This window comes from Psammomys obesus, unplaced genomic scaffold (assembly GCF_907164565.1).
Source record: "Psammomys obesus unplaced genomic scaffold, mPsaObe1.curated_primary_1811, whole genome shotgun sequence".
Lineage (NCBI taxonomy): Eukaryota > Metazoa > Chordata > Mammalia > Rodentia > Muridae > Psammomys > Psammomys obesus.
This window is the reverse complement of record NW_026592586.1, coordinates 529,917-537,689: the sequence shown is the minus strand read 5'-3', so window position 1 is coordinate 537,689 and position 7,773 is coordinate 529,917.

Below are 7,773 nucleotides of genomic sequence, written 5' to 3'. Positions count from 1 at the left end.
TCAGCAGGTCTCCCCCATTCTTTTCTCAGGAGTGGGGATTAAACACTGGCTGGTTCCCTCTTCCCAAGAGCACGCACTGTGGACCTCTGGCTCTCTAGCAGTGCCACTCACACAGAGGCCCTCCCATTCTTCTGTGTGATCAAGTCACTTAGAGGCCAATGCTTGCCACAGTCACTGTCTTCCAACAGTCTCCCCCTTCTGCTCAGTGCCAGTTCTATACAGTTAGGGCAACTCATGGGCCTCGGAAACTCCCTGGGCCCATTACAGAAGTGCCATGAGTATATGGCGATCCCACACTGTGACTGTGAATAACACACTATCTAGAGATCTCTCTAGGGCTCAGGAGAAAGGACCGGAACCACCTCGCCCTATCGTCTCTAGAGAGAAGGACAGACCTGCCATGCCTACCAGAGACACATGCTCCCCTACAGATGGGGACTTCATTATCCAGCAGAAGAAGAAGAAGAAGAAGACGAAGAAGAAGAAGAAGAAGAAGAAGAAGAAGAAGAAGAAGAAGAAGAGAGGCAATAGCAGGTAGCAGCTTTTCCCTTCCAGATGAGAGGTCAGGGGAGATCATTTGCCATCGAGGATGTGATCTGTTTCCTTAACTGCTAGGCTCCAGGAGAGGTCCTCTGAGCCACAGCCAGCCCCACCGTGGCCCAAGCATACTTGGCAGGCGATAGCAACTTCACTGGTGATTTTTTTTTTTTTTAAAGCTCTGGATGGGCCCTTTGGTAGTTCACAGTCTAGGGAGGATTTGGGGCATCTGAGAGATTGAATTCAAAAAAGCAGAAGCCATTATTTTGTTGAACTTTCAGAGATTAGTTCCACAATTTCACGCCCATGGATATCAAAACACACAGGGTTATGTACGTCCTTTACATATATATGTAAAGGACGTACATAACCCTGTGTGTTATGTACATATATATATGTACATACATATATATATGTATATATATATATATATATATATATATATATATATATACACATTTGTATGTAACTTATCCCCAGTGCCTCTATTTTAAGAATCTCTAGATTATTTGTAATACCTAATAAAAATATAAATACTATGGAAATAGAATCTATGTGGTGCTGTTTACAAAACAGTGATGTGAAAAGGTGTCTATAAATCTCTAGTACACAATTTGTATTCAGATAGAGTCTGACAGTACCCCAGGCTCAAGCTCACAGTACCTCAAGCTCACCATAAAGCCCAGGGTGTTCTTGAACTCAGGATCTTTCTACCTCTGCTTCCTAAGTGTCAGGATTACAGGCCTGTTCCACCAATTCCAGATAAGACTGTAATCAGCACAGGCGTTACAAACGTTATCACAGCCATCACTACCTCACAATTACAGTACTTAGAGTACATCTTGCTATAGGAAGGTATTTAAGGAGTCAGTAAGGAAGTGCATCCATATTTTAAATTAGTTACTCTAGATGTGTGTGTGTGGGCGTGTGTGTGTGGGGGGGTGATGCACACGCTGCATTCTATTGATAAGCTGTATCCTAGGCTCCAGCTTAAAACATTCTAAGCTACAATTCAGCATAGCTGTTTGTCTTCATAAGTCTCCTCTGTTTTATTCACATTGAATTTTAATTCTAAGCAGTTCCTAAAGTTCACATGACACCGCAAAGTGTGATGGACCTGTTAGGGCCAGCTCAAAAGTTTCTACTAAGACCCAGCAGGACAGGACAGAAGTACTCTCTCAGATGTTTCTGGAAATGAGTTGGGAAAGAATTATGCAAGAGTGTGGATCCTTGTGCCTTCTGTATACCAGGTTTTCATTCCCCTTGAAATTTTTCTCACCGGGTTGTGAAGATGTGTCAAATTTATGTCGACAGCTATTTAGGAGGAGACAGTGGCTTTCAAAGTTGGAACAGGGGTACAGACTTCAGAATATGGCATCATCTCAAAGGCTGTCAGGAGACAGGGTGAGTCACCTCTGTATGCCAGCTGCCTCTGGCCAGACACAAAAGAAATTATTTTCCTGTGTCCAAAGGAACACGGAAGGCATTCTGTCTTCCTAGAGATGGCCTTGGAGGATAATGCCATGTAGTTTCTTTTGTTGGTTATGGAGAGGCTACCAGATGGAAGCCCCTTAAGAGATACATGGTGGCACACGTTGTAACTTAAAGATCTTAGAGATCCATAAAAAAGAAGATTGCCCTTCAGAGGAGCTTTACTTACAGCATCAAGACCACAGGGAGCCGTGATGGAGCCTTGATGAGGGAGAAAACAAGCCCTAGGGTCAGAAGGTCAGAAAGTGTTTCATTAGGACAGCTGTTAGGGATAGTGTGATGGAGGTCCAAGAAAGAGTGAGAGATAGAGAGTGAGTATGTTCTGGAGAGTAAAGTAGGGGTTTCTTGCTCTTAGTGGTTCTTGGGAGCAGGGTTGTTAGTTCTTGCCGCTACACTAGAAGTCACAGGACATTAATGAAAGTGAGCTTTCTGTGTTGTCCTGGGTCTGGAAGTGGACAAGGGCATGTGCTACGGCTGCAAGATGGTGGGAAAGAACTTAGAGAGCTACAAGAGACCGTGTGCTTGCTTAGCAACTGTGTGGAAGGGGGAAGGACCACAGGAGCGTGCTCCGATGTCTGGAGGAGAAAGCAGTTAAAAGGTCTGTGATCCAACAGGCCGTGCCTACAACCTCAGCACTCAGGAGACTGAAGCAGAAGGATTGCCATGAGTTTAAGGCCAGCTTTGAGATATATGACAAATACAAGGCCAGTTCAGGCTATATAATAAGATGCTATCTCAAAACTACAGGAGGGCGACCTTAGGGACAGAGAGGAGGGCGGGGGAGACAGACTGACTCATAGCTAAGTGTGCGGCCCTCACTATGCAGGGCCACATGGAGACAGCAAGTTTGGTCAAGCAACAGGGGGAGCGAGGTCTTGTACTGAGTTTTCTGCAAGACAGAATGGTGAAGCAAGATGATGTAAACTGAAGGTGGAATGTCCCCCACAGGCTCATGTATTTGATTTGATCTCCAGCTTGTAGCACTGTTTGGGGAAGCTGGAAAGTGGCCACTTACAAGTGGTCACTTGAGGGTCACAGCCCCGCTCTGCTTCCAGTCTCACTCCTACCCCTTATCCACTGCCATGTGGAGAAGTGGCCACCGCGTGTTCCCAGTGCGATGGACCAAGATGCTCTGCTTGTCTTCGCCACCGTGGTACATGGGAAGCGTTCTGAAACTGAGCCAAAACAAACCATCCCTCCCTGAAACTGCTTCTGTCACTTACTTTGTCACAGTCATGAGAAAAGTAGTGCGTTGAGTGCCCAGGCTTGGGACTGCCCCCTTAAATAATTTCAATTACTGGTCCTTGGGGTAGAATGGCTGACCTGGGTTCTTATTTAGGAATGTACTTCCTTATTAATCATCAGAGAACACTGTGTGGCAGGGGGTCTTTTAACGACCACAGTTGTACAGTAGACAAGTGTGGGATGGTTTGTAAAGCATCAGGAGTTGTCTGGTTTTCTAGTGCCTGATCCCGAAGGTGGATAAAGCAGGGAAAGAGTGACTCAGAGAATGAGGTCCACCTAGACTCAGGAGGTTTGGGTGAACATGACACTGAGGCATGAGACTCTAGAGTCCAGGAGGCTATGGGAACACAAGGCCTCCATAGAGGAAGGAGGTTGGGGAACTATGAGGGACAGGAGACAGTGGAAGCCAAAAGACTGCAAGACAGGAGGTTAAAGGGTATAAGAGAAAGTAGGAGGCAGGAGGCTGGATCAAAGGCAGGAGACTTGCTCCTATTTGGGCTTTGTTGTCGCCACAGACTGGCCAGCTTTTGGGGGAGAGTCCCTCCACTGTCAGCAAAGCATCAGAATCACAGAAAATAAAAGGTCCCGATGATCACAGAGGCCTGGATGAAGTGTGCTCTGTGAACATGTCTATCCCCACAGCTGAGGTGCCAGCTCATCTTCCACTAGAAGCAATGTGAGCCCCAGTGGACAGGCTGTTTGTTGTTCAGATGGAATGGTTCTTCAAGGGATCTTTCAGCATCCCAACCTCTTCTGTCCTGACCGCCAGACCAGTGGGTGTGAAAGGAGCTTAGTCTTTTTGGCCTCAAGGGTTCTGAGCACCTCCGTAATTCGTGCTGAGTGGCAGAGGGCTAGAGACCAGCCATTGGAGCATGTCTGGGAATAAAGCAAACTTCTGGTCCAGAAGTGGCTGGCCCAGAGGAAGCCGATCCAATGGACCAAGCCTAACCTAGCAGAGAAGCGACCACCTAGCCTTGTTACTAAGCGTCTACCACTCTGGGATGTCAGTGTATGAACCACTTCTCAAGCAGGGCGTGGTGGTGCACACCTTTAATCCCAGCACTCAGGGAGTCAGAGGCAGGAGGATTACTGAGAGCTTGAGGCCAGCCTGGTCTACAAAGAGAATCCAGGACAGCCAAGGCTACACAGAGAAATCCTGTCTTGAAAACCCAAAAATTAGAAAATAAAATAATAATAAAAAGAATGGTTTTTCTTAAGCCTTACTTACAAATTACTCTAGCCTTCAAACAACGTAAAACAACAACAAAACAAATGAACAAAAAAGAAGCTTCTGTTACTGATGAGTTCAGCTAACACCGGGAGATGGGGGAGAGGGAGGAGAGGAAGAAGAAGTGGGAGAGGATGAGGGAAAGCTCCTGGGGAGCACAGACATGCTAATTTGATTGGTTTTGCTGGAAAGGGCAGGAGGAAGGAATTTCCATCTCTCTAAATCTGATTTCCCCCTAATAAAATACTGAAGTTTACTCTCTGTTTGCTCATCACTTAAGGCCCTGTTTGCTCATCACTTAAGGCCCTGAGGTGAATGTGGAGTGTCACCCAGTCACTGTCAACATTAGTGCAAATGGAACTGAAAACCTCACAGAGATGGAGATTTCTAGAAAAATGCACCTTGCTTTTGGGATCCTAAGTGTTGGCGGCTCAGGGAGCAAGGCTGAGCAAGCACTCATGCGTCTGCCTCCTGTCTTGCCTCCCACAACTCCAGAGTTCACTGGCAGACAGTGTCTGCTCCTTGAAGGGCTTGCCCATAGTTGTACCCCTTTTCCCGGTGGCTCCTCAAATGACTGAATAAAGCAGGAATATAAAAGTGCAACCCCTCCACAACACCGCTGGAAGGGCAGTCTCTCCTCTGAAGGCTCTTTCAGGTAGACCGAGGCTTCAAGTGGGACTTTAGAACCTGAGACTCCATCGCAGCATCGGTTTTCTGGACAATATAGCCTGGGGCAGCTTCAATGCAGTGACTTGAAAGTGGTTCAAGTCCACGTGTATGTAGGTGACTCACATTGGGAAAGTGTCACAGAGGCTCAGATCTCCCGCGTGAAACCATCATGTCCCATCCCAGCACATAGTGCCAGTGTCTTCCTTTCAGGGCCAGCGGTTCCTCTTTCCCCTTGTCTACAGCCTCCTGTCATTTCCTGGCCAGAGGGAGGGTTAGAAGACAACTGGAATCTCTGAAGCCTTCTATAAGGAGAGAGCTTTCCATGAGCTATGCTGTGATCTTTTCATTAGCCAGGGACAAGCACTGGGTGACCGCTGCATCCTGGACATTAGCATTAGAATCTCCCCCTCTCCTTGGAGACTAGAGTCCCAGCATCACAGCTGGCTTGTCCAACCCTGCAGCCACTCACAAGAACCTACAGCTCTTAGTCATTTTCCCAATGCTCAAGCTGGTTGAGGAGGCTTAACTTTCTAGAGTTTGATGTACTGTTACTTTCTACTCCATGTTTTTTTTTTTTTTTTTTTTCTGGTCTCTTGTGGCCAAAGTAGCTTCCTAGTGGGTCCTCCAGTGGTGTATCTTTTTCAGTTTAGCTGCTATGATGGTGTTAGAACTTAAAGAAAAAAAGTTTCTGAAATTTCCCAAAGCACTATTATCCAAAACCAGTGCCCAAAAGATGGCTGTTGGACTTCCTGATAGGTGGGAAGGTGTCCAGGAAACCCACATCTCTGAAGCCTGGGAAGGTATCCCAGCTCTGATGTGTGGCAGCATCCCAAGGGAAAGGTGTCCCAATGGAAGGGCATCCTGAGACAGGGGAGCCCAAAGGCCAAACAGCTCTGAGGGGAGGCCTCCACAACAGAGACATTTCAGCTTCCAGGGGAGGGTTTTCCCCAACCTCTGCTGAGCTGAGCAGCTAAGGAGCCTGAGCCCTTCTTCTTCTCCCCTTCTCTTCTGGGTTTCTTGGCTTTTTTCAATGAGAGGGGCACAACATGCAGCAAATCTCTTACGAGAGATTTATTGGAGGGATGAAACCAAGAAAGGAGGGATGAATCCAGGAGTGGCTGCCTCTGCTCCCAGGAGAAGGCAGCAGAGAATTGGGCAAACAGCCTTTACATCAGATTTTTAGGGGGTGGTGCTTTCTAACGCAGAGATTTCCAAAGTGAGAACTGGTAGGATTTCAAGTTCTGAGCTTGCAGGAAGCTTAGGGATTGGTGGGGTTTTGTTCAGACTTTCCACCTAAAATTAGCATAAATCTTGGCAGGGTCCCACTGAGGGGCTGGAAATGGCCATTGTGACACTTAGAGGCTGGAACTACCAGTTTGACAGATAGAGAGGTATTGGGGAGGGGCCTATTAACTCATGCCCTAAGAGGGTTACACATACTTGAACTCTGGACTAAATAAAACAACTTTCCTTAACTAAACCATACTAAGGGGTCAGATTTCTAGTTCTGGCTGGCAGTGTCAGACTATGTAAAGCTGGCTGCCTCTGAGACACGGCTAGTTTACATTGTTACCGCAAAGATGGTACTGGTCACAGACTAGCTCCAGTTAAACATGTCTCCCGACCACAGAATTCCCTGTCATAACTGAGGCCTCGGGTGCTGTTTCTTTCTCTGCGGCTTCAGTTTCTCAGTTTCTCCAGGCGTCTGATCTCACGTCCAACCGCTGTGGAGATTTAGTCTCAGTAACTCTGGAGTCCAGAGCTGTTGCTGTCCAAGCACCCCTTTCAAGGGATCCCAGAGGGTGGCACCCGGAGGACCTGAAGAACTGAAGAGGGTGCTCCTATGGAAAGATGTAAGGAGAGCCCAGAGACAAAACTTGAAGCAGCTGGGGTTGGTGGCTGGAGCTCCTCAGCAGGGTCCGCACTTTGCTGCAAAGTATACAAGGCTGACAGTTTGCAACATAAACAAAGGGAATCTGGCAGGGAGGGCTTTCCCCGCCCACTCTGCTTGCCTCCAGCCTTGTCTAAGCCCCATACCAAGCCTGAGCTGTAGGTAGAGTTATCCGCATTTAAAAACAAAGAACCCAGGGTCACAAAATCCAGGTGGTCTGCTGTCCAAACCACTCATGTGTAAATATAATGCTCTTCCAGTTCAAATTTGGTCAAGAGAAAGGCTTGGGTAGGAGTCTTCAGTGTAGTGAGAGTTTCGGTTTCTTAAAAAACAAAACAAACAAACAAAAAAACCCCAGTTATGTTCTGTGAATATGTTTTTGTTTTGATCCCAGGTGTGGGATATGGGTCTGCTTCAGTTTGTCCACAGCTGTTAACTATGATTGTCTCCTGCACTAGCAGGGGTATGATCTTTGCCAGCTGCAGATGGTTTAATTCTGAGGACACCACAGGGGGTAAAAATACCACAGCCCAGGGAGGGAAGGTGCTCTGATCCAAAGAGACTGCTGCTTCCCCCGCCCCGTAGCCCAGGCAGCTCCTGGTTGCTATTGTTGAGGTCTGACAAGAAGTTGTAGATATCCTAAGAAGGTTGGACTTGACCCAAGGAACCCACGACCCTAATCAGCAGGAAGCAGTCTAAAAAAGAACCCCTC